Source organism: Rhinatrema bivittatum, chromosome 2 (genome assembly GCF_901001135.1).
Source record: "Rhinatrema bivittatum chromosome 2, aRhiBiv1.1, whole genome shotgun sequence".
Lineage (NCBI taxonomy): Eukaryota > Metazoa > Chordata > Amphibia > Gymnophiona > Rhinatrematidae > Rhinatrema > Rhinatrema bivittatum.
This window is the reverse complement of record NC_042616.1, coordinates 38,039,964-38,067,616: the sequence shown is the minus strand read 5'-3', so window position 1 is coordinate 38,067,616 and position 27,653 is coordinate 38,039,964. Positions and strand designations below refer to the sequence as shown.

Genomic DNA, 27,653 nt, shown 5'->3' with positions numbered 1-27,653 from the left:
ATACCTTTTATCACAATGGTTATTCCTCTGTCCTTCTCTTTCTCTTCTCCCAAGTTCGATCTCCTTGTTATATGTAACTTTATTACCTCCTCTGATTATTTTACTGTTAAATGGTTGATAAGAATGTTTACCCCCTTGTTACATGTAAACCGATTTGATATGACACCTGTCATGAAGGTCGGTATAAAAAAGAATTAAATATATTTATTTATTTATTTATTTATTTATTTATTTGAAATTTATATACCACAAGTAATAATTTCCAAGTGGTGTACAATAAACATTCTTAAAGTTGAATGGCTACATGCTGCTATCTATTTACATACTCCTCAATGAAATTTAAGATCCACGAACAAAGGCTTGTTACAGTTCCATCAATTTGAACTGCACACTTGAGTGAAGTGAGAAAGAGAGCTATCTCAATTGCTGGACCTAAATTGTGGAATACTCTACCCATTGAATAAGGGTTGCAAAGCAGTTTCTGTGCTTAAGAAATGTTTGAAGCATGGCTATTTAAACTAGCATATGAAAGTTATGCTTAAGTTAAGGCAGTATCTTATTTTGGCTCATTTTATTTTTAATTGTTTTTATTTTTAAACCTATATATTTTAATATTGTATTCCTTTGTATTTTTTTATTATGTATTTTATGATTTTATCCATCTGTCATTATGCTCTTATTTGTTTTATTTTGTCAAGTGTTGTGGTCACAGAACGACGGCATATCAATACAACAAATAAATAATGAACAAAATCCATTATACATAAATTATTAATGCTAAAAGCAAAGCACATAAAACAAGCAATAAACAAAACAAAACATGAATACATATAATAAAACACCTTCTTTCTCAATAGAGTTAGCTCATTGACCCTAGCATCTATTTGCCTTCATATTGCTACTACAGTGTGATCTTTGGACAACATGTCTTACTAGAGTTATTACTTTACTGCAAAGTTGAGGATATGTTTCTTTAATATGATAATATCTGTATGTTAAGCATGTTGTTTTTTCTTTATCAAGATTGATCCCTGTAATTATTTTGGAAACTTATTACATATAAAAATTTAAAAAACACTCACAAAATGGGATGAAACCACCTAAGATATCACATGTATTTACAATACCCAAGAAAACCTTCTATTATCATCTAAAGTCCATTCCTAAGCTCCTAAAACTACCATAATACTAAAAATACTCACAGAAAAAGTCCAAGGTTAGTCTAAGGTCCACTAACCATTCATAATTTACTAAGACTTATTGAAGAGAAAATATCAAGCTGCAAATGCAAACCCAAATATTTTTAAAATAAAAGGCAATCACTTAAAAAGCTAATTGAAAAAAAGGCCTTTACATCTTCCTAAAGCAATAAGTAATTAACTGAAAAGATGACAGCTTGAGATGGAGTTCCATAGCCCAGGGACCACAGATGAAAAGGCTCTTATCTGGTGGCAGTAAACTTTGTTTGGGATGAGGGAGAAAATCCAAACTTTCACACATTAACATATTGACATACATGCACAAATATATACACACACTGAAACTTAAACACACAAGCATGCACACATACCAGAATCAACACAATCAAATACACACACACAAAATCACAAACCCAAAAAGTATGTAAAGACACATATTACACACAAGAACACATATACAAACACATTTAAAAACACATAAATGCATACAAATACACTCACACCCACAAAAGAACATATACTCATTAACTCACTTTAAACAAATATACAACCACAGATCTTTAACACAGACACATATGTATTTATACATTCATATGTATAAATACAAAACCATAAACATCCAGCTACATACATACTAATATATACATATTGCTACAAGCAAAAAAATATACCCATAAACTCAAACAGAAAAAGACAAGCATACACATATACAAAATTTCAAAAAACATATACACACACAAATACACATAGCAAAGTCACAAATACATTCAATCATACCCACAAAATAACATATACTCATTCACACAAATTAAATACACAAGACAAACACACAATCACAGAGACTCAAGAACACAATCATTCACATGCAGAAATACAAAACTATAAACAAACACATGCCCATTGTTGAGCTTGGAGGTGGACCCTTGTCCTGGAGCAGTGGAGAATGGCTCCCTGGTAGGGACCAGGGAGCACCTGCCCCCAGGGGTCGGAGCAAAGGAGGAGACAGAGGCTGAGATGAGCTTCACCACTGGAAGCCCGAGGTCCCCCCGGGTGGAGCCCGTAGGGACCCAGGCCGCTTGGACTTAGGTGGGCCTCTCAGGGTCTCCCGGAGAGGTATTAGAGAGGCGTGCCCACGATCAGCAAGGGAGCACGGTCAGACTTCACGCTGTTGGCCTGAAAAGGCAAGGAAGGCCCAAACAGAGTAGGCAATGACAAGGCAAGGGACAAAGCCAGAATCAGGAGACGTGGTCATGGCAGCCGAGGTCAGAATCCGAGTATCGGTCCGAGGAGTAGTCAACGAGGGCAGAGGTCAGGTTCCGGAGGTCAGATGAGTTCTTAAGGCAGGCAGAGGTCAGGATGCAGGCAGCAGACAGGAAGGTCAAGGAACAGGCCGAGGTCAGTACCAGAGAGACAGTCTGAGGGTACTACCTGAGAAGTCAAACAGACAGACGCAGGAACAGGAGGACGCTGAAACAGTAGGACACTGGAACAAGGATGGAATAAGACTGGAACAAGACTGTGAACGCAGAGGTGACCTAGCACAATACAATGCCGACCCGATTGCCAAGGCAAGGATGTGAAGGCAGGGACTTCCTTATATTGTTCCATCAATCAGGGCGCGCCGCGGAGCTAGGACCTGCCCCTGGCCCTACAAGAGGCCGAGTGGTCAGCGCGCGTAGTGGCATGGCCAATACCACTGTAGAGGCCGTACTCCGGCGTGAAGCCTGGTGCACAGTGGAAGGCCTGGCAACTGCTGCCATGGGACACCGAGGCCTAGCGGAGCTCGCGGCTGCCGCTGGGGAGGCCGATTCATGAACTGCAGAGGAGTTAGCAAGGTGAGCAGGCCGGTCACGGACGGGGCGCGCAACAGTACCCCCCCTTCTAGGCCTCCCTCTATGCGGCTGTGGCTTGACAGGATGGGTTCTATGGAAGGCTTTAAGGAGTTCTTTGTTGAGAATATTGTGGGAGGGTTTCCATGAATTCTCCTCGGCCCCATAACCCTCCCAGGCTAAGAAGTATTCCCATCTATCTTGACGCCGACGGACATCGAGGACCTCTCTTACCTGAAGAGGTGAGTCTGGTTCAGTGGAGATCCGTAGAGGAGAAGGATTTCTATGAGAGGACCAGGAGAGGACCAAAGGCTTTAACAGTGAGACATGGAATGTGTTATGGATGGCTATGGCACGTGGCAGCTGTAGCTGATACGACACTGCTCCCACTCTTCGAAGCTCCGGGAATGGACCGATGTACTTGGGAGCCAGGCGATGAGAGGGAAGTCTCAACCTTATGTGTTTGGTGCTTAACCACACCTTCTAACCAGGATGGAAGAGTGGAGCGGGATGTCTGTGGGCATCAGAAGTACGCTTGGAGCATTCAGCTGCCTGGGTAAGGCGTTCTTTGACTTTATTCCACACCTGGCAAATGGTGTGGGCCATGAACTGTGCCACTGAGGAAGGAACAGTCAGAGGAACTGGAAGTGGCAGCTGAGGTTGTTGTCCAAATGCCACAGAGAACGTAGATACATCGTTGGCAGCAGCGATGTGGGTATTATGCGACAACTCAGCCCAGGGAAGCAAATCAGACCAGTTATCCTGCTGGTCTTTCACGTAGGAATGGAGGGATGTTTTCAAGGTCCGGTTGGTCCTATCAGCTTGACCATTGACCTGTGGATGATAGGCCGACGTAAAATTCAAGACAATATTAAATTTCTTGCATAAGGAGCGCCAGTATCTGGCGGCAAACTGTAGTCCTCGGTCGGATATTATTTCCTTTGGGAGTCCATGGAGACGGAAAATGTGTTTCAGGAACAACTTGGCTAGTTCTGGGGCTGATGGGAAGCCTGGCAAGGGAATAAAGTGACCCATTTTCGAAAAACGGTCGATGATGACTCAAATTACGGTATTGTTCTGGGACGGAGGCAGGTCTGTGATGAAGTCCGTTGAGATGCTGCTCCATGGCTCAGTAGGTGCTAGAAGCGGCTGGAGTAGGCCCCAAGGCCGTACGGTAGGTGGCTTCTGTTGAAGCCACCTACGAGACAGGAGTCCACATAGTTACGAGAGTCTTGCACCATATTGGGCCACCAGTAATATCTCCGCAGCATCTCTAGGGTCCTAGTACAACCTGGGTGTCCTGCCACTTGGAATCATGGGCCCATTTCAGAACGTTTTCACGTAATCTACGTGGAACGACTGTTTTCCCCACTGGAACAGTGGTGGTCACAGCAAGAGATATGCAGGCAGGATCAATGATGTGTCTGGGAACATCAGGAACATCCTCTGGTTCAAAGGATCTTGATACTGCATCAGCACAGAGGTTCTTGGGACCTGGGCGAGAACATAGAACAAAATTGAATTGTTCAAAGAAGAGCGCCCATCGGGCTTGTCTAGGACATAGAGTTGAGTCTCTTTCAGGTGCTCAAGATTCTTATGGTCCGTGAAAATGGTAAATTTATGTTGCCCCCCTTCCAACCAGGGGCACCACTCTTGGAGCTCCAACTTGACGGTGAGAAGTTCTCAGTCATCCACGGTGTAGTGCTGCTCTGTGGGAGAGAACTTGTGGGAGTAGAATGAACAAGGTATTAATTTACCCTTTGGAGAAAACTGACTTAAGATGGCTCCCACTCCAATTGCAGAGGCATCTACTTTGACAACGAATGGACATCTTGGGTCTGGATGCTGAAGACAAGGACTGGAACAGAAGACTTCTTTTAACGTCTGAAAGGCGGCTTGTGCTTTGGGTGTCCACACATGAGTGTTAGCCCCTTTCTTGGTCATGGCGGTGAGCGGAGCAGCTAGGGTAGAATAGTTGGCAATGAAGCTCTGGTAATAATTGGTGAAACCAAGGAAACGTTGTAAGGCCCGTAGGCCTACTGGCTGGCGCCAATATCGGATCCCATGGACTTTTTCTGGATCCATGGAGAAACCTCGATCAGAAATGATATACCCTAGGAAGGGTAAGCAATTTTTCTCGAAGAGGCATTTTTCTAACTTGGCATATAGATGATTTTCTCTTAGATGTTGGAGGACAATCCAAACATGATCTCGATGGGATTCGAGATCCTTGGAAAAGATCAAGATGTCGTTGAGTTACACGACTCTGAATGAATACAAGAGGTCTCAGAGGATTTTGTTCAAAAGGCGTTGAAAGACCGTTGGGACATTGGATAGCCCAAAGGGCATCACTGTATATTCATAGTGACCATCCCTCGTATTGAATGCGGTTTTCCAGATATCTTCGGGTTGGATGCGTACCAGATTGTACGCGCCCCTCATGTCCAACTTGGTGAAGATTCGTGCCCCTTGAAGTCAGTCAAACAGCTCACTGATAAGGGGCAGAGGCTAATGGTCTTTGCGGGTTATGGAGTTGAGCCCTTTGTAATCAATAGAAGGGCATAGACCGCCGTCTTTCTTCTTTAATGAAGAAAAAGCCCACTCCAGCAGGAGAATCAGAGGGACGAATGAACTCTTTTTCTAGGTTCTCTTTGATATACTCAGACATGGCTAGGGTTTCTGGGTGAGACAATGGGTACGTTCTGCCCTTGGGAGGCGTCGTGCCCGGCAGAAGCTCTATGGAGCAATTGAATTTGCGTAACGGAGGCAAGGTATCCGTCTTCTGTTTCGAGAAGACATCTTCAAACTCAACATACTGAGTAGGCAACCCAGATAGAGTGGTAGACTTCATGTCAGAGAAAGCTGAGAATACTTGACGTAGGCAAGTCTTCTGGAATTTGGAACCCCACTGCACCAACTGCAGGGAATGCCAATCGAACTGGGGTTCATGGATCTGGAGCCAAGGCAGCTCCAGGATGACTGGATGTGTGGAACGTTTTAACACATAGAAGGACACCTCCTCCTCATGGAGAGTACCCACGGTAAGACAGACAGCCACTGTTCGATGGGTGATGAGCCCTGGAAGATGTTCTTGAATGGAGGTGATGCGGAGGCTCACATCTACTGGCTGAAGAGGAATGTTCAGAAGCTTGACGATGTCATCCATGATGAAGCTGCCACTTCCTCCTGTATCGACCAGAGCAGTGGTGGCGAAGGAGTGGGCCTGGATGCCCAGAGAGACTGGAAGCAGGAGTTGGGGGCCAGTGACGGTAGCGCCTAAGCTCGGGACCCCCACCAGGCTCAGGCATTGTAGTTTACCAGACGGGCCGGACAAAACTGCCGAAGATTTCTGGAAGTGCCACAGTAAAGGCAAAGACCCTCCTTCCTCTGACGGCAACGTTCCGTCTGAGTCAATCATCCATGGTTCACCTCCATAGGTTCCACCATGAAGAAAGTGGTGGTGCTGGAATCTTGGCTGGAGGACTGTGGACACGTGTGGAACGCGGTGTAGGAGAGCGGAAAGCCTTTACTTTTAGGTGCCTTTGCCAAAGACGATGGTCGATCTTCCCTGTGAGGGAAATCAGGTCCTCTAGAGATGTGGGAATCTTAAGGAAGGAGAGGTCATCTTTGAGAGCGCTGGAGAGTCCATCTAGGAAGATGGCTTACAGATAATCTTCTTACCACCCGAGCTCAGTAGCCAGGGTCCTAAACTTCACCGTATACTCAGAGAGGGTCCGAGACCCTTGGCAGAGGTGGAGTAGACTGTAGCTGGTGACAGCTTGGCAGCCGGGATCTCTGAAAGTCTGCTTGAAGAGAGCAATAAACTCAGGTAGCTTGGAAAACATAGGATCAGAGCGTTCCCATATGAGAGAGGCCCATGAGAGAGCCTTCACTTCCAGGAGGGAAAGGATGAAGATTACTTTGGTTGATTCCTTTGGGAACAAGGATGGTTGCAGTGCAAATTGCATGAAGCACTGATTGAGGAAGCCACGACAGGCGCGTGGGTCTCCCTTTTGTATCGGGGAGGTGTAGAGAGCACCAACGATGTTTTCGATAGCATAGAGAGCACCACAGAAATTATGAATCAGGGCTCTAGAAAAGAAGGGATAATGAGAGACAACAGTTTCTTTTTACACAGAGCTCAGAGACTATGAATCAGAGCACCAGTATAAGGAATAATAAAAAACACAGAGTTCTATTTTGCACAGAAACTCTACTATATAGTAATTTCAATTTTAACACAGGCTTATCTGCCCTGGAAACAGAAGAATCCTCTCTTGGGCTGTGCAAGCAGTCGGTATTGTTCCAGCCAGTTCACTAGTTAGCTTCCCTCAGACTTCTGAGTTGCCACACCCAATCTGGTTATAACTGAACACCTTTAGCAACCTTCTAGTTCTTTACCTATTAAATGATCCCTCAGCACTTATGTGCCAAAATTAAACAGATTATTAAAGACAGATATACAATAAGAGAAATGCATGTATACTGAATCTTAAAGCAAACAATTAGCAAGGAACCAAACCAATGATATACAATACCAGACCTAGAGAAAGGTATAAACAGAGCAGTACTTCTACACAGAGAGCCAAGATATAAATGGAGCACAGAGCACTGTTAGAAGGAATAGTGAAAGAAAACACAGCAGTTTTGTTTTTGTTTTTTGTTTTTTTCCCACAGAGAGATTACCACAGAAATAATGAGAGCTCTAGAAAAGAAGGTATCATGAGAGACAACAGTTTCTTTTTGCACAGAGCTCAGAGACTATGAAACAGAGCACCAGTATAAGGAATAATAAAAACCACAGAGTTCTATTTTGCACAGAAACTCTACTATATATTAATTTCAATTTTAACACAGGCTTATCTGCACTGGAAACAGAAGAATCCTCTCTTGGGCTGTGCAAGCAGTCTGTATTGTTCCAGCCGGTTCACTAGTTCGCTTCCCCCAGACCTCTGAGTTGCCACACCCAATCTCGTTATAACTGAACACCATTAGGAACCTACTAGTCCTTTACCTATTAAATGATCCCTCAGCACTTATCTGCCAATATTAAACAGATTATTAAAGACAGCTTTACAATTAGAGAAATGCATGTATACTGAATCTTAAAGCAAACAATTAGCAAGGAACCAAACCAATAATATACAATAACAGACCTAGAGAAAGGTATAGACAGAGCAGTACCTCTACACAGAGATCCCAGATATAAATGGAGCACAGACCACTGTTAGAAGGAATAGTGAAAGAAAACACAGCAGTTTTGTTTTTGGTATTTGTTTTTTTTCCCCACAGAGAGATTACCACAGAAATAATGAGAGCTCTAGAAAAGAAGGGATAATGAGAGACAACAGTTTCTTTTTACACAGAGCTCATAGACTATGAATCAGAGCACCAGAAGAAGGAATAATAAAAAAACACAAAGTTCTATTTTGCACAGAAACTCTACTATATAGTAATTTCAATTTTAACACTGGCTTATCTGCACTAGAAACAGAAGAATCCTCTCTTGGGCTGTGCAAGCAGTCTGTATTGTTCCAACCGGTTCACTAGTTCGCTACCCCCAGACCTCTGAGTTGCCACACCCAATCTCGTTATAACTGAACACCTTTAGGAACCTACTAGTCCTTTACCTATTAAATGATCCCTCAGCAATTATCTGCCAATATTAAACAGATTATTAAAGACAGCTTTACAATAAGAGAAATGCATGTATACTGAATCTTAAAGCAAACAATTAGCAAGGAACCAAACCAAAAATATACAATACCAGACCTAGAGAAAGGTATAAACAAAGCAGTACTTCTACACAGAGAGCCCATATAAAAATAGAACACAGAGCACGGTTAGAAGGAATAGTGAAAGAATACACAACAGTTTTGTTTTTGTTTTTTTTTCCCCCCAGAGAGAGCACCACAGAAATGATGAATCAGAGCTCTAGACAAGAAGGGATAATGAGAGACAACAGTTTCTTTTTACACATAACTCAGAGACTATGAATCAGAGCACCAGTATCAGGAATAAAAAAAATACACAGAGTTCTATTTTGCACAGAAACTCTACTATATAGTAATTTCAATTTTAACACAGGCTTAACTGCACTGGAAACAGAAGAATTCTCTCTTGGGCTGTGCAAGCAGTCCGTATTGTTCCAGCCAGTTCACTAGTTAGCTTCCCTCCGACTTCTGAGTTGCCACACCCAATCTGGTTATAACTGAACACCTTTAGGAACCTTCTAGTCCTTTACCTATTAAATGATCCCTCAGCACTTATGTGCCAAAATTAAACAAATTATTAAAGACAGCTATACAATAAGAGAAATGCAGGTATACTGAATCTTAAAGCAAACAATTAGCAAGGAACCAAACCAATAATATACAATAACAGACCTAGAGAAAGGTATAAACAGAGCAGTACTTCTACACAGAGATCCCAGATATAAATGGAGCACAGACCACTGTTAGAAGGAATAGTGAAAGAAATACAGCAGTTTTGTTTTTGGTATTTGTTTTTTTTTTCCCACAGAGAGATTACCACAGAAATAATGAGAGCTCTAGAAAAGAAGGGATAATGAGAGACAACTGTTTCTTTTTACACAGAGCTCAGAGACTATGAATCAGAGCACCAGTAGAAGGAATAATAAAAAACACAGAGTTCTATTTTGCACAGAAACTCTACTATATAGTAATTTCAATTTTAACACAGGCTTATCTGCACTGGAAAGAGAAGAATCCTCTCTTGGGCTGTGCAAGCAATCTGTATTGTTCCAGCCGGTTCACTAGTTCGCTTCCCCCAGACCTCTGAGTTGCCACACCCAATCTGGTTTGAACTGAACATTTTTAGGAAACATCTAGTCCTTTACTTATTAAATGATGCTTCAGCACTTATGTGCCAATATTAAACAGATTTTTAAAGAAAGCTATACAATAAGATAATTGCAGGTATACTGAATCTTAAAGCAAACAATTAGCAAGGAACCAAACCAATAATATACAATACCAGACGTAGAGAAAGGTATAAACAGAGCAGTACTTCTACACAGAGAGCCAAGATGTAAATGGAGCACAGAGCACTGTTAGAAGGAATAGTGAAAGAAAACACAGAATTTTTGTTTTTGTTTTTTTCCCCCAGAGAGAGCACCACAGAAATTATGAATCAGAGGTCTAGAAAAGAAGGGATAATGAGAGACAACAGTTTCTTTTACACAGAGCTCAGAGACTATGGATCAGAGCACCAGTATAAGGAATAATAAAAAACAAAGAGTTCTATTTTGCACAGAAACTCTACTATATAGTAATTTCAATTTTAACACAGGCTTATCTGCACTAGAAACAGAAGAATCCTCTCTTGGGCTGTGCAAGCAGTCGGTATTGTTCCAGCCAGTTCACTAGTTAGCTTCCCTCAGACTTCTGAGTTGCCACACCCAATCTGGTTATAACTGAACACCTTTAGCAACCTTCTAGTTCTTTACCTATTAAATGATCCCTCAGCACTTATGTGCCAAAATTAAACAGATTATTAAAGACAGATATACAATAAGAGAAATGCATGTATACTGAATCTTAAAGCAAACAATTAGCAAGGAACCAAACCAATGATATACAATACCAGACCTAGAGAAAGGTATAAACAGAGCAGTACTTCTACACAGAGAGCCAAGATATAAATGGAGCACAGAGCACTGTTAGAAGAAATAGTGAAAGAAAACACAGCAGTTTTGTTTTTGTTTTTTGTTTTTTTCCCACAGAGAGATTACCACAGAAATAATGAGAGCTCTAGAAAAGAAGGTATCATGAGAGACAAGAGTTTCTTTTTGCACAGAGCTCAGAGACTATGAAACAGAGCACCAGTATAAGGAATAATAAAAACCACAGAGTTCTATTTTGCACAGAAACTCTACTATATATTAATTTCAATTTTAACACAGGCTTATCTGCACTGGAAACAGAAGAATCCTCTCTTGGGCTGTGCAAGCAGTCTGTATTGTTCCAGCCGGTTCACTAGTTCGCTTCCCCCAGACCTCTGAGTTGCCACACCCAATCTCGTTATAACTGAACACCATTAGGAACCTACTAGTCCTTTACCTATTAAATGATCCCTCAGCATTTATCTGCCAATATTAAACAGATTATTAAAGACAGCTTTACAATTAGAGAAATGCATGTATACTGAATCTTAAAGCAAACAATTAGCAAGGAACCAAACCAAAAATATACAATACCAGACCTAGAGAAAGGTATAAACAAAGCAGTACTTCTACGCAGAGAGCCCATATAAAAATAGAACACAGAGCACTGTTAGAAGGAATAGTGAAAGAATACACAACAGTTTTGTTTTTGTTTTTTTGTTTTTTTTCCCCCCAGAGAGAGCACCACAGAAATGATGAATCAGAGCTCTAGAAAAGAAGGGATAATGAGAGACAACAGTTTCTTTTTACACATAACTCAGAGACTATGAATCAGAGCACCAGTATCAGAAATAAAAATAATACACAGAGTTCTATTTTGCACAGAAACTCTACAATATAGTAATTTCAATTTTAACACAGGCTTAACTGCACTGGAAACAGAAGAATCCTCTCTTGGGCTGTGCAAGCAGTCGGTATTTTTCCAGCCGGTTCACTAGTTAGCTTCCCCCAAACGTCTGAATTGCCACACCCAATCTGGTTATAACTGAACACCTTTAGAAACCTTCTAGTCCTTTACCTATTAAATGATCCCTCAGCACTTATCTGCCAAAATTAAACAGATTATTAAAGACAGCTAAACAATAAGAGAAATGCAGGTATACTGAATCTTAAAGCAAACAATTAGCAAGGAACCAAACCAATGATATACAATACCAGACCTAGAGAAAGGTATAAACAGAGCAGTACTTCTACACAGAGAGCCAAGATATAAATGGAGCACAGAGCACTGTTAGAAGGAATAGTGAAAGAAAACACAGCAGTTTTGTTTTTGTTTTTTGTTTTTTTTCCCCCAGAGAGAGCACCACAGAAATTATGAATCAGGGCTCTAGAAAAGAAGGGATAATCAGAGACAACAGTTTCTTTTTTGAAAAGAGCTCAGAGACTATGAATCAGAGCACCAGTAGAAGGAATAATAAAAAAAAACACAGAGTTCTATTTTGCACAGAAACTCTACTATATAGTAATTTCAATTTTAACACAGGCTTATCTGCACTAGAAACAGAAGAATCCTCTCTTGGGCTGTGCAAGCAGTCGGTATTTTTCCAGCCGGTTCACTAGTTAGCTTCCCTCAGACTTCTGAGTTGCCACACCCAATCTGGTTATAACTGAACACCTTTAGCAGCCTTCTAGTTCTTTACCTATTAAATGATCCCTCAGCACTTATGCGCCAAAATTAAACAGATTATTAAAGACAGATATACAATAAGAGAAATGCAGGTATACTGAATCTTAAAGCAAACAATTAGCAAGGAACCAAACCAATAATATACAATAACAGACCTAGAGAAAGGTATAGACAGAGCAGTACTTCTACACAGAGATCCCAGATATAAATGGAGCACAGACCACTGTTAGAAGGAATAGTGAAAGAAAACACAGCAGTTTTGTTTTTGGTATTTGTTTTTTTTTTCCCACAGAGAGATTACCACAGAAATAATGAGAGCTCTAGAAAAGAAGGGATAATGAGAGACAACAGTTTCTTTTTACACAGAGCTCATAGACTATGAATCAGAGCACCAGAAGAAGGAATAATAAAAAAACACAAAGTTCTATTTTGCACAGAAACTCTACTATATAGTAATTTCAATTTTAACACAGGCTTATCTGCACTGGAAACAGAAGAATCCTCTCTTGGGCTGTGCAAGCAGTCGATATTTTTCCAGCCGGATCACTAGTTAGCTTCCCCCAAATGTCTGAATTGCCACACCCAATCTGGTTATAACTAAACACCTTTAGAAACCTTCTAGTCCCTTACCTATTATGTTCAAATAATTTTTATTGAGCAAAATGAAATACACATGGTCTCCACTGTGTTGACACTTTCACAGCCGCAGACCCAAGTACAGTAAACAGCCAAAATACTGCTCATTTATAGACATACATCTCCCCCCCCTTCCCACAGACCTGAACAATATCTGTAATTCCCCTTACGGTATATAGACAAGCAAACCAATGGGTGAACACCAAACTTAACCAGGAACGCTATTGTCCTTATACCGCCCCAACTATGTTGAAAGTCCGGGTGAATCCCACCTGCTCACGCCAAACTTCCTTTTCCTAACCACCCATCCCTCCCTCCCTTCCCCTTCCCCCCCCCTCCCTAAAATTCACCCCCCCCCTTACCCCAAGACCACTTCCATATATTCTTCCAGTCCCTCCCACCAGGCATACACGTACGATCTGGGCCATGAGTACACACTATAGTCAGTCGTTAAGTATCAAACTTCGGGAACGATGTGGTAAAGCTTGAAGATATGCATCCCAAATCTGCAGGAACCGACGCCGCCGATTCGGGCACACCTTCGAATCCAAGTTTTCCATTTGCATCAGGCGATGAAGATGTATCCGCCAAGTCCAAATAGATGGGACCTCCACTTCCCGCCAATTAAGCAATATAACTTTCTTCCCCACCGCAGCTGCTTTCTTCACAAACAAACGGGGACCAAAACCCCGAACAAGCGGGCGGGGAATGCAGTCAAATAAAAGCATGTAAGGAGAAAGTGGGAGATTAATGTGCAGAAGCTGACTCAAATAGTCCACTATCTTGCCCCAAAACTTTTGAATATGTGGACAAGTCCAAAATAAGTGTGACATAGTCCCAAGCGCCGAGGCACATCGCAAGCATGTCGCCGATGTGGAAATTTGTGTCCGAAAAGCAATTTGGGGAGTGACATATGCTCTGCGCAGAAATTTGAGCTGCATTTCCCGATAATACATATTACCAGTGACCTTAATCAAATTTTTCATACAGGCAGTGAAAGCAGCTGTTGGTATTATAAAAGCACCATCCCTTTCCCAGCGAGCTACAGAAACCTGCACAGTATCAGTAGCCAACCCTTGGAGCAATTTCTGATAAAACATGGACAGAGAGATCCCTCGTTTATTATCAAGGTGAAGAAAACCATTAAGAGCTTGTATATGACCGGGCGATTGATTGAAGAATGGTAGTGAGTGGATGTAGTGCCTGGCTTGTAAATAACTAAATAAATGACTGTTAGATAACCCATATAAATCCCGAAACACCTCAAAAGTAAATAACTCACCCGTGGAATCCAGCACGTGTCCCACTTGAACCACGCCTTTTGATTTCCACTCTCGAAACCCACGGGAGTCAGAACCCGGAGAAAAATCCGAATTCCCCAGAAATGGTAGCAAACACGCACATTGCAGTGGAATATGTAGATGCTGCGTCAGAAATCGCCAGGCCTTTCTAATCGGGCTAATCAAGATATGCTGTGACAACGCACCAGGAAGGGCCCGACTGGGGCACATAAGCACAAATTTAAGGTTGAGCGGGGCTACCAATGTGTTTTCCGCTATATAGCTCACAAATTTAGATTCCCCCAGCAACCAATCCCTCACCAGTCTTAAATTGGCAGCCACGTTATAGCAGCAAAGATCCGGAACCCCCATACCCCCTGAACCCCATCTTAATTTAAGCCACTTCAATGGGATCCGGGCTTTTCCTCCCCTCCAGAGAAAGACACGCATAAGAGCATCCAGAGTCTGCAAATCCTTACGTTTAATCACACAGGGGAAATTTTGCACCACATACAACCACTGGGGTAACAGAATCAGTTTAAACAAATTAATTCGCCCCCCCAAGGACAACGGAAGATCCCGCCATTGCTGCAATTTGTCTCGTGTTCGCGTAAGCAGACCCGCGATATTCAGAGAGTAGATGGTAGTTAAATCAACGGACAGAAATATCCCAAGATATTTAATCGAGGGTCCAGCCCACCGCAACGGAAAAGGACCGGGCCATGACTCCCGAAGCCCCGGCGGAAACGCCAGCGCCTCGGACTTGTCCCAATTTATTCGCAAACCTGAGAAGGACCCAAAGTCGTGAACAAGATCCAAAAGCAACGGCAGCGAGCATTGCGGTGCCGTAAGAAAGACTAAAACATCGTCTGCAAAGGCGGCATATTTGAAAATCTCCCTTTGAGATCCAACATGAAACAGTACACCCCGAATAAGCGGAGATTCCTGAATAGCTATTAACAGGGGTTCCAAGGTTAGTAGAAAAAGCAGGGGAGAAAGTGGACAGCCCTGTCGTGTACCGCGCTTTACAGGAAAGGGAGCGGATAGCATCCCGTTCACCAAAAGCAGGGCAACCGGATCGTGGTATAGAAGCTGTATTGCTTGAAGAAAAAAGCCATCAAACCCCATTAAGGGGAGCAGGCGAAATAAGTAGCCCCACTCTACCCTATCAAACGCTTTTTCCGAATCGAGGCTAGCTATAAGAAAGGGCGTGTCCGAACGTTGACACAACGCCATAGCCGCCACTACCCGTCTGATATTGGTGAGCGCATAACGCTTCTTGACAAACCCCACCTGCCCTGGGCTGACTAACTGGGGTAAAATATCGCCCAAACGGTCAGCCAAAATTTTGGCTAACAGCTTGTGGTCAACATTCAACAAGGAAATGGGGCGATAGGACGCTGGTACGAGCGGATCCCTCCCTGGCTTCGGAATAAGAGTGACATGTGCCCTATTGGCCGACGAAGGAAATGAACCTTGCACAATTAAAGCATTATAGACCAACGGTAGAAGATCGGTGAGGGGTTCCACGAGACATTTATAAAATTCCGAGCTATACCCATCCGGGCCCGGCGTTTTCAATTTTTTTGCTTTAGCAATAGCCAAACGGACTTCCTCGGACGTAATTGGCTCATTTAATTGCCGCTGCTGTCCTACCGTTATGGAAGGCAAATTAATACGATGCAGAAAAGCTTCCCAGGCCCTGGAATTCCAGCCATCAGACTCATAAAGAGCCGAGTAATAAGAGTGAAAAGCAGCCAGAATCTCAGAAGTAGTGTTAACTACTTGACCTCCCCCTGACTTGATAGCCGGAATATATCGAGATTTCCTAGCCGATTTTACCAAATTTGCCATCATTTTCCCCGGCTTATTCCCGAATTTGTGTAGCTGGAACTGATAGTAAAGAACACTCTTCTTAGCCCTTTGATGTATCAGGGAGTTGACTGCAGATTGCAGGGCGATAAAAGATGCCCTATGAGACGAGGAAGGCTGTCGCACCAATACCCGTTTTGCCCTCTGGAGCTGTGCACTCAGGGACAACAGCCGCTTGTCTAGAGATTTCCTCCGATATGCCAAATATGATATGATATCACCCCGTAAAACCGCCTTTGCGGTTTGCCAAAACAAAATAGGGTCCACGCTATGCTGAGCATTCAGTTTTGCGTAATCCGCCCATCTTTCCTTTAGGAACCCCTGAAAGGACTCATCTTCCGCTAAATAATATGGATAACGCCAATGTTTAACCGAAATGGCTTTGTCTACGACTGTCAATTCTAAGCTGATAGGGGCGTGATCGGAGAGAATGATGTCCCCAATTCCAGCCCCCGCCACCTTGGAAAAAAAATGAGTACTGACCAAAAAATAGTCAATACGCGATTGGGTCGCATGTGCCCGTGATAAGTGTGTGAAATCTTTTTCCAGTGGATGGAGTGTTCTCCAAGAGTCAATCAGATGCAAGGAGTCCACCAAAGCATGGAAGCCCCCGCTTCGGGTTCCCCCGGGCCCAGTCGTGGACATCCTATCCAAGTCTGGATCCCCTAGGGCATTAAAGTCACCCCCCACCACCATAGCTCTGTCAATATACGGTAAAAGCACTTTCTGTAGGGTCTGAAAAAAAGGGACTTGTTGAGCATTGGGGGCGTAAACTCAGCAAAACACCATGGGCGTGTGATTGAGTTCCACCTCTAGGATCAAATACCGACCACTAGGGTCCTTAATTTCGTTCAAAACCGTAAACGGAAGATTCTTGCTAATTAAAATAGCCACCCCTGCAGACTTGGAGCTCCCCGATGCATAGTGTACCGCTCCCACCCAGCCCTGACATAATTTAACATGTTCACCGTCTGTCAGATGGGTCTCTTGAAGAAAAGCCACATCCGCCGACTTCCGTTTCAGAGCCCGCAAAATCTTGGCCCTCTTGATGGGCGAGTTAATACCACAAACGTTCCAGGATATCAGGACAGTTCCCCGACTAGCCATGCATCACAGTATGAAAGAGTAACTCATGAGCTTTGATCCATAATAGAAGGGAGGACGGCCGTCCCAGCAAGGACCACCCCCCCCGCACCCGCCTCCCCACCGCACGTGTAGCGTGAAGCAACCAAGGAAGTGTTTCTTCTCTCACCCCTACCACCCCCCCACCCCTGCCCTGTCTTCCCCGTTCCCTACCCTCCGTGTGCAACCCTCCTTCCCTACCTACTCCCCCCCCCCGCAACCCCATTGACCCACTCCCCCTACCGCATGCATGTTACCCCCATCCATTTGAGTCACCTCCGACGCTCTAGACCTCCCCCCCTCCCTCCAACCCCAACTCGGATCCCAGAAAAAATAAAAAAAACTTGATAAAACTTCGAAAGTAGCATAAAGAATTGTTAGAACAGTTAGCAATAACATCAGGGAACAGACAGAGACTCGACAACACAATTTTACACCCCCACAGTAACTCCGGCCACTCATCTGTCTGCAGAATCTATGGTTGATTAAACCAACATGCAGCATAACCTTTAGGCAAAAAGAACAAACCAGAACATAAGATAAACTGTTTGTTTTTTTTTTTTTTGTTTTGTTTTTTTTTGTTTTTGTTTTTTGAACCGATCGCGGCTCCTCCCGGCTATAATACCGCCGTGTGCGTCCTGAGCGATTGCGGTTCATTTAACACCTGTGCTAAAGGAGCAAAAACTATTGGAGTCAGTCCCAACAAAATGAGTAAACAACTCGAGCCATCCCCAAGTCTGTAAAAAAACCACAAACATCATAAGTTTACGTCTGGGAGGTCAGCGGCCAAACCTGTCCAGAATATTGTCCAGGGCACAGCAACATTCCGAAATACAATGTCCTGTACCAACCGCCAAATAATGAGGCTGCCGCGTCTCAGCGCCATCAAGGACGCCCACGTGTCAGGGACCACGAACAGAACGAAAAACGAACCACCTCGCCTCTTCACGTGCCGCCGGCATTCTCGCGGTAGCAGGCCCTTCAGTTCCCATGCGCCGGCTTATCCAACGTCGCAACATATTCTTTCAGCTTCGTCGCCGCTGAAAACCACCGAGGACCACTGGGAGTCGAAACCCTGACCTTGGCTGGGTAAACAAGGACTGCACGCTGCCCCAGGTTGTGCAGCTGCGCGCAGAGTGGGGAGAGCGCGCGCCGTTGAGCCGAGAGGGCCGCCGAAAAATCCTGGAAGACAAGGATCTTCTTACCCTCAAAGGTGAGAGTCTTGCCGCTGCGTACCACCTGCAAAATCGCTTCCTTGTGAGCGAAATTTAAAATTTTAGCGATGGTGACTCGGGGCCGATCTTGCTGCACTCTGCGCTGACCCAGCCGATGCGCGCGTTCAATTCGTAAGGGCCCTCTCGCCCCTGTCAGGCCCACTTCCTGTTGCAGCCAGCCCTCCATAATCTTCGGCAGCTCCCTCTCGTCCAAAGACTCCGGCAGCCCTATAAAACGGAGATTCGACCGCCGAGAACGGTTCTCAAGGTCCTCCAAACGGTCAGTGTGCTGCTCTACTGCCTTTGTTAATTTAGCCAGCTCGTCCCGCGTGGCCTGGAGGCCATCCTCAGCCTCTGAGATTCTCTGCTCCACTTCCGTAAACCGGGATTCATAGCCCGCAATTGAGGAGGTTAAATCAGCAATTTGCTGCGAGAGCTTTTTGAATTCCGGCTCCAACGCCTCCACAACCGCTGTTCTCAGGTCGGCCCAGTTCACAGGCATCGAGGATTCTGCCATCTCCCCTTCGGCTTCCGACAGTGGGTCCGTAGGCCTCAATTTCTCTCTGTCTCTCTCCTTTTCCTTTCTGGTTGTTCTGGTTGACATCACACACAGACAGCTGCTCCTTGAATGCTACCACAAATTTCTGGCTCAAATATCACCCAAAAAGAAAGTTTTGGTAGTCACAGATGGGGTTGGATGGTTAGAAGGGATGCCAGCAAGGGCAAGCTACATCCGCTCCCCTGCACAGCGTCACGTGACTCTCGTCCCTTACCTATTAAATGATCCCTCAGCACTTATCTGCCAAAATTAAACAGATTATTAAAGACAGCTAAACAATAAGAGAAATGCAGGTATACTGAATCTTAAAGCAAACAATTAGCAAGGAACCAACCCAATAATATGCAATAACAGACCTAGAGAAAGGTATAAACAGAGCAGTACTTCTACACAGAATGCCCAGATATAAATGGAGCATAGAGCACTGTGCGAAGGAATAGTGAAATAAAACACAGCAGTTTTGTTTTTGTTTTGATTTCCGCCCCCCCCCCCCCCAGAGAGAGCACCACAGAAATTATGAATCAGAGCTCTAGAAAAGAAGGGATCATGAGAGACAACAGTTTTTTATACACAGAGCTCAGAGACTATGAATCAGAGCACCAGAAGAAGGAATAATAAAAAAACACAAAGTTCTATTTTGCACAGAAACTCTACTATATAGTAACAAGCCGTTAAGCCCGTTAAAACGGGCTACATCCCTCTGTCTCTCACCTCCCCCTCTTTCTCTCTCCCCTCACTCTTCACCACCCCCTCCCTCACCCACTCCTCCCCACCCTCCCTCTCCTATCACTCAGTCCCTCCCTCCCACTCAGTCTCACTCACTCCCTCCCCCCTCTCTCCCTCCCTCTCACTCAGTCCCACTCTCACTCAGTCCCCACTCCCTCCGTCCTCTCCCTCAGTCCCACTCCCTCCCTCAGTCCCTCCCCCTCACTCAATCCCTCCCTCCCACTCAGTCACTCCCTCCCCCCCTCCCTCTCACTCACTCAGTCCCACTCACTCTCCCTCAGTCCCACTCCCTCCCTCTCTCTCCCAGTCCCACTCCCTCCCTCAGTCCCCCCTCTCCCTCTCACTCAGTCCCACTCCCTCCCTCTCACTCAATCCCTCCCCCTCACTCAATCCCTCCCTCTCACTCAGTCACTCCCTCCCACTCTCTCTCTCCGTCCCTCCCTCCCACTCAGTCCGTCCCTCCCTCTCTCTCTCTTCTCCCTCCCTCGCTACCGCCCGCTACCGCCGTCGCCGCCCGCTACCGCCGTCGCCACTGCCGCCGCTCGCTACCGCCGTCGCCGCTACCGCCGTCGCTCGCTACCGCTGTCGCCGCCCGCTGCCGGTACCGCCGCTGCTGCCACTGGATGCCGCCATTTTTTTTTCTTTCTGAAGCTGCCTCAGAGCGACGTGCTCGCCCGCACATGCGCGGTAGAGCTGGTCTCTACTGCGCATTTGCGGGCCGTCGGTCACAGGCCATTTATAAGGTAGATATCAATTTTAACACAGGCTTATCTGCACTGGAAACAGAAGAATCCTCTCTTGGGCTGTGCAAGCAGTCTGTATTGTTCCAGCCGGTTCACTAGTTAGCTTCCCCCAAATGTCTGAGTTGCCACACCCAATCTGGTTATAACTAAACACCTTTAGAAACCTTCTAGTCCCTTACCTATTAAATGATCCCTCAGCACTTATCTGCCAAATTAAACAGATTATTAAAGACAGCTAAACAATAAGAGAAATGCAGGTATACTGAATCTTAAAGCAAACAATTAGCAAGGAACCAAACCAATAATATACAATAACAGACCTAGACAAAGGTATAAACAGAGCACTACTTCTACAAAGAGAGCCCAGATATAAATGGAGCACAGAGCACTGTGCGAAGGAATAGTGAAAGAAAACACAGCAGTTTTGTTTTTGTTTTTTTGTTTTTTTCCCCCCCAGAGAGAGCACCACAGAAATGATGAATCAGAGCTCTAGAAAAGAAGGGATAATGAGAGACAACAGTTTCTTTTTACACAGAGCTCAGACACAATGAATCAGAGCACCAGTAGAAGGAATAATAAAAAAATACAGAGTTCTATTTTGCACAGAAACTCTACTATATATTAATTTCAATTTTAACACAGGCTTATCTGCACTGGAAACAGAAGAATCCTCTCTTGGGCTGTGCAAGCAGTCTGTATTGTTCCAGCCGGTTCACTAGTTAGCTTCCCCAGACTTCTGAGTTGCCACACCCAATCTGGTTATAACTGAACACCTTTAGGAACCTTCTAGTCCTTTACCTATTAAATGATCCCTCAGCACTTATGTGCCCAAATTAAACAGATTATAAAAGACAACTATACAATAAGAGAAATGCAGGTATACTGAATCTTAAAGCAAACAATTAGCAAGGAACCAAACCAATAATATACAATAATAGACCTAGACAAAGGTATAAACAGAGCACTACTTCTACAAAGAGAGCCCAGATATAAATGGAGCACAGAGCACTGTGCGAAGGAATAGTGAAAGAAAACACAGCAGTTTTGTTTTTGTTTTTTGTTTTTTTCTCACAGAGAGATTACCACAGAAATAATGAGAGCTCTAGAAAAGAAGGGATAATGAGAGACAACAGTTTCTTTTTACACAGAGCTCAGAGACTATGAATCAGAGCACCAGTAGAAGGAATAATAAAAAACACAGAGTTCTATTTTGCACAGAAACTCTACTATATAGTAATTTCAATTTTAACACAGGCTTATCTGCACTGGAAAGAGAAGAATCCTCTCTTGGGCTGTGCAAGCAATCTGTATTGTTCCAGCCGGTTCACTAGTTCGCTTCCCCCAGACCTCTGAGTTGCCACACCCAATCTGGTTTGAACTGAACATTTTAGGAAACATCTAGTCCTTTACCTTATTAAATGATGCCTTCAGCACTTATGTGCCAATATTAAACAGATTTTTAAAGAAGCTATACAATAAGATAATTGCAGGTATACTGAATCTTAAAGCAAACAATTAGCAAGGAACCAAACCAATAATATACAATACCAGACCGTAGAGAAAGATATAAACAGAGCACTACTTCTACACAGAGAGCCAAGATGTAAATGGAGCACAGAGCACTGTTAGAAGGAATAGTGAAAGAAAACACAGAATTTTTGTTTTTGTTTTTTGTTTTTTTTCCCCCAGAGAGAGCACCACAGAAATTATGAATCAGAGGTCTAGAAAAGAAGGGATAATGAGAGACAACAGTTTCTTTTTACACAGAGCTCAGAGACTATGAATCAGAGCACTGGAAGAAGGAATAATAAAAAAAAACACAAAGTTCTATTTTGCACAGAAACTCTACTATATAGTAATTTCAATTTTAACACAGGCTTATCTGCACTGGAAACAGAAGAATCCTCTCTTGGGCTGTGCAAGCAGCTGTATTGTTCCAACCAGTTCACTAGTTCGCTTCCCCCAGACCTCTGAGTTGCCACACCCAATCTGGTTATAACTGAACACCTTTAGGAACCTTCTAGTCCTTTACTTATTAAATGATCCTTCAGCACTTATGTGCCAATATTAAACAGATTTTTAAAGAAAGCTATACAATAACGGGTAGATTTTCAAAGCTGTACGCGCGGAAAAACAGGCACTTAAGCGCATAAACTGGAGTGGCGCGCACAACCTGAATTTTGTATAGCGGTATTTGTGCGTGTTAGTTGACCTGCGCGAGGAACATTACAGAAATAGAAAAGGGGCGTGTCTGGGTGGAGACCAAACTTATGTGCATAAAACGTATTTTATAAGGGACACGCATAACGTCACCGGCGCGCGCATACGAATTCACTCACGTAGATTTACTACTGCTTTTTTTGTACGCAAGGAATGAGTGAAGGTTCTGCGGCTGCTGTCTGACATCACTACAGTTCCAGACATCCTGTAGAAGGCCAGAAGGTGGAAAGGAGAGGGCCTGGGGGAGTACCTGCTTTAAACTGGGACAGTGGCACCGTTTTCCATAAACAACGTTCATGTGCGTATGACCATAGGAGAGAGAGCCTCAGGAGCTTCTACAGACAGCCATTCATTGCTAATTTCCCTGTATACACATGTTCACAGCAGCAGCAATATACGTGCTGCAATCCCTAAGGCTCAGAAGGGATAGAGAGAGAGGAGGAGAGAAGGCAGCTGAGACGGAGGCGCTACCCGTTACACCGAGTCTACAGGACTCACACCCAATTTCTGGACCTGTCTGAGGAGGAATAATGACCCGTTACAGATTGATAAGGAGACCATACTGTCCCTCTGCAGAATGTTAGAGGGTGACCTGCAACCACGCACGCAAAGGGGCCATGCCTTGCCTGTACACATCAAGGTGACTACCTTCCTTGTATTTCTGGCTACCGGCACCTTCCAAACCCCGCTTGGCCTGACGTCTGGAATCACTCAGGGTGCCACCTCAAGATGTCTGGAGCAGGCCCTGGCTGCCCTGCTGCGACACACACACCACTTTATCTCCTTCCCCATCAGAAGAGAGGAACAGCATGAAACAAACCATGAGAGACTTCTACCAAATAGCACGCTTCCCCTCGGTCTTGGTAGCTATTGATTGCACCCACGTGCCCCTAAGGGCACCAGGAGCAGATGAGGCCATCTACCGCAATCGCAAGGGATTCCACTCACTAAACATGCAGGTGATGTGCAACGCCAAGGGCCTCATCAAGAACGTAGTGCCTCGCTTTCCTGGATCCACCCACGACGCCTACATTCTCACCCAATCAAGGATCTATGAAGAATTCCAGCTGTGTCACATCACTGGGGGCTGGCTCCTAGGTAGTAGAGCAACAAACAACAGCACCCACCTATCTTTGTACAATCACTAGCTATAGGGTGCCACAGTAGGCATTCTATTTGTAAGCCCTGTGAGCTGAACGCCAGTGATCCACAGACATTATCTAACCTTCTGATTATCTTTTATGCTACAGGTGACAGAGGCTATCCCCTCAAATCTTGGCTCATGATCCCCATGGCCAGCCCCAACACGGCAGCTGAAATGCGCTACAACAGGGCACACCGCAGGACCAGAGCTGTCATCGAGAGAACATTTGGCATCCTGAAATCACGCTTCCGCTGTCTGGACAGATCTGGTGGGTGCCTCCTGTACTCCCCCTCTAAGGTGTGTGAGATTTTCCTAGCCTGCTGTATTCTACATAATCTGGCAATTAACAGACACATCCCTGTACCTGAGGATGGACCTGAAGAGAATGAGGAGGAGGAGGAGGAGGACATACAGCTGTCCATGGAGGAATTGGATGAGATACATCGCCTAAGCCAAAGGCGGGCGATACGAGAAAGGAACAGTCTCATAGAAAGCCATTTCCGTAGGTGATAAATGTGCATTTATTTACAAGTGTGACAAATGTGATAATGAAATAAAAGTAAATGAACAACTGAAACCTTGTGACAGTTCACTTCTTTGGCCGTCCCCTCCTACGAGCCTCGGAAAGCCTAGACTGGCCCACCCGGGTACTGCGGCGCAGGGGACTCCTCCCACTGCTGACACTGCCCTCAGAGGGCATAGGTGCCTGGGGCACATCCGGGGCATGGCTACATGAGGGAATAGCCAGGGGCAACAGCTCTTCAGCTCGTGGTGGTGGTGGAGGAGGCGGCGGTGGAACAGCAGGTGCAGGCGGGGGGTGCCATCCACTCATAGCCTGCAGGAGGCTGAGGTGCTGGTGCCACAGGTGGAGGTACCACCTCAGGGGCCCCTGCACGGGCAGGTGGCATCCATGGGTATGGAGGCAAATACCCTGGAGGGGATGGCATGAAAGGCCATGGAGCCACTGGTGGCGGGGGCTGCACGGGAGGCATGCGCTGAAGCAACTCCCTCCAAACCTCCGTCTGCTGCTCAGGTGGCCCGGCAAATGGCTTGAAGGCGCCCCTCAAGGCGCTCATACCCCTCCCTGACAGTGAGACGGAGGGCACTGCCTTCCTGCTGGACTACGTCAGACAGGCCAGAGATGGCATCCAAGAGGCCGGCGCCCTGCCGGACGAGTGTCTCTGCCGGCCTGGGGCTCAGGATGGTCGGACGCACTGCTGTCCTGCTGAACATCAGGTTCCACCTCAGCGAGCGGTTCGTCCGGTTCCTCTCCCTGCTGCTCCTCCTCAGGCTGCTCCATGCGCTGACGGTCTTCCCCCTCTTCCTCTTCCGAGGAGTCACGGAGCACCTGCACACGCCGGTACTGGCGTTGGGGCCTAGGGGCAGGTCCGGGTTGCTCATCATCTGGTTCCCCTAAATGGTAAAGCATATTTTATTTATTTATTTATTTATTATTTTTATTATACCGAGTTTCATGATAGGAATCACATCAACCCGGTTTACAATTAACAATGTGAGTAAAGGCAGAGAGTAACATAGTAAAACATTTCCCAATTCAACGTCACATATAGAATGAAACTTAACAGATATATTAACAATATTTAGGATGTGAGAAAGTTACAAAAAACAAGGAAAAATAACTAGGATCTGAAAGGGGGAGGAAACTGAAGGAAGAATATTAACATTTTAGCCAACTGGGTATTAGCACACTGACAATAGGGGTGTGATGTACTTCGCTCCATATACTCAAGTTGTAGTCACATGGCACTTGTCATGACACCTCTGGGGTATCATTTGTGGCTGCCAACCACACACATGTAGCACCTGCCCTACAACCAGTTCTGGACACAAGAGCGTTCTCAGTGTGTTGCATGGAATGTGGGACCTTTCAGGCCAAACCTAGAACAGAGAGCCCTGTCCTACGACCTGCACTTTAACCCTCTACCTAATCAAGCCCACTGTTTCTGCAATCCACGGCCTCAGACCTGTGCAATATGGTATGTAACCTGTGAAGTTGGCATGTGTGGTACAGGAAGTTGAAGGGGAAACAAATGGGGAAGGGTAGGAAGGGCCGTGTGCACATGTGCGCTAGGGTCTATGGGCCCTGCGCACATCTGCCTGCGCACATCTCCGCCAGGGTCTATGGGCCCTGCGCACATCTCCGCTAGGGTGTATGGGGAAGGGGGGGGGGGGGAAGAGTGAGAGGGCAACTTTGCAAGGTTGAACCTGCAATACTGAGCAGGTGCCCATTGATTCATATGCCTCACATCAATACCAGAGAAATGCACCCCTCCCATTGACTACTATTGTTTAAAGCCAGTATTGTGTGCCTTGGACCCATGTGCAGCAGCTGATACTTCAGTCTTACATTGCCCATAAGAACTAACATGCACTAATATTGTAAGACAGTATGTACACTATACTGCATCACCATACACACCAACCAGAGCAGTGCACACTGTCCTACTACAGTACTCCCAAAGTGTTAGCTGTGCATTGCTCTGTGCTGTCTTGGTACATAATCAGTACAGCAGGCCTGGCTGCAATCCTGGATTACTGATTGCTGTACCTGAAATGGGCACAGGGTTGGCTATACAGGTTAACAGTAATCAGTACCTATAGGTACATGAGACATATGCTGCTATATGTTGAGATAGGATAAGAGGGGGATTTTCCAAGGTGTTCTGCATACCTTGCTGCCCTGCACGGCGCATGGGTCCAGGTGGCCAACGCCACCCACAGCTGCCTCCGATATGGTTCCCAGTATCAGCTGCTTCGAGGCTGAGAAAGTGATGCGGCTCCTTCCTCCCTCAGCAAGTCGCCTGGCCTGCTTCTGCTTCCACCAGTCGCCGCATGTCCCTCCACTTATGCATCAGGTTCGGCAATACTTGCGGTTGTGGTGGAACACCGAATTCACAGTATGCCTGATGCGCCTCCAGATTTGCTCCTTTCTGTATGCCCCCACCGTACGAGACTGTGGGCCATACAGCATCTCCCTGTGACGCATGACATGCTCCACCAGCATGTCAACCTCCCCTGGGGAGAAGTTGGGCTTCCTGAGAAGGACAGGTTGTGCTTGAGCCGAGCCATGGTGAAGATGGCCAGTGAGTAGCCCACCCATCCTTTTAAAGTGATCTCAATTTGTGCGCGGCCCTCCCCAGTGGGGCGTAACATATGCGCACAGCTGATCCCATCAGCGCGAATACCAAGAACGCGCCAATAATTAAAATTCATGCGGAACATGTGCGTGCTGGGTTATTGTGGCCACCGCCTATGTATTTTAATTAAGATGTTCGCGCTGCCTATCTATTTTCATTCAGATATGCGCGTAATTGCCTATTAAACAGCTGGGCATGCAGCCATTAACCAATATATGCCACATGTGCGTCCTGTTGCAATCCCAAACCCGTAATGACGGTATGGAAGTAGCCCTTTCTGTGACAGCTACAAAGCCAGTGCATTGCAGATCCGAGAGGCTGGTGAGAAGCCGACTACACACGTTAGACAGCGATTGTCCCCCTTCATATCAAACCCTGAGAGCAGTTATCAGACAGTATAGTGAAGTAGCCCCGATTAAAACCTGAGAACCCCCCTCCAACGCTGCGGTAAAGCGACCTACCAACAATTCTCCCTCTGGATTCGGCATACGCAAGAATCGATTAGTGTGCAGAGACGTGTGAGCTCAGCAGCCTACTGAGAATGGCTACTCAATCGGGGCCAGCTGCTAATCAGCACCTCCATCTGAGGGTGGGAAGTGCTGATAGCAGCTGCCCCTGAATGAGTTGGCCTTTCCCAGTA

At 45.3% G+C, this 27,653-nt stretch overlaps 1 long non-coding RNA gene across 1 annotated transcript in view; it reads left to right on the top strand.

Annotated features, from left to right (window-relative positions):
• Positions 1-24,409, top strand: part of LOC115083888 — a 48,230-nt gene extending 23,821 nt beyond the window's left edge. The window contains exon 5 of the long non-coding RNA XR_003854415.1: positions 23,962-24,409. This is a non-coding gene — a long non-coding RNA (uncharacterized LOC115083888). The remainder of the gene's footprint in view (positions 1-23,961) is intronic.
• The last annotated feature ends 3,244 nt before the right edge of the window (positions 24,410-27,653 follow it).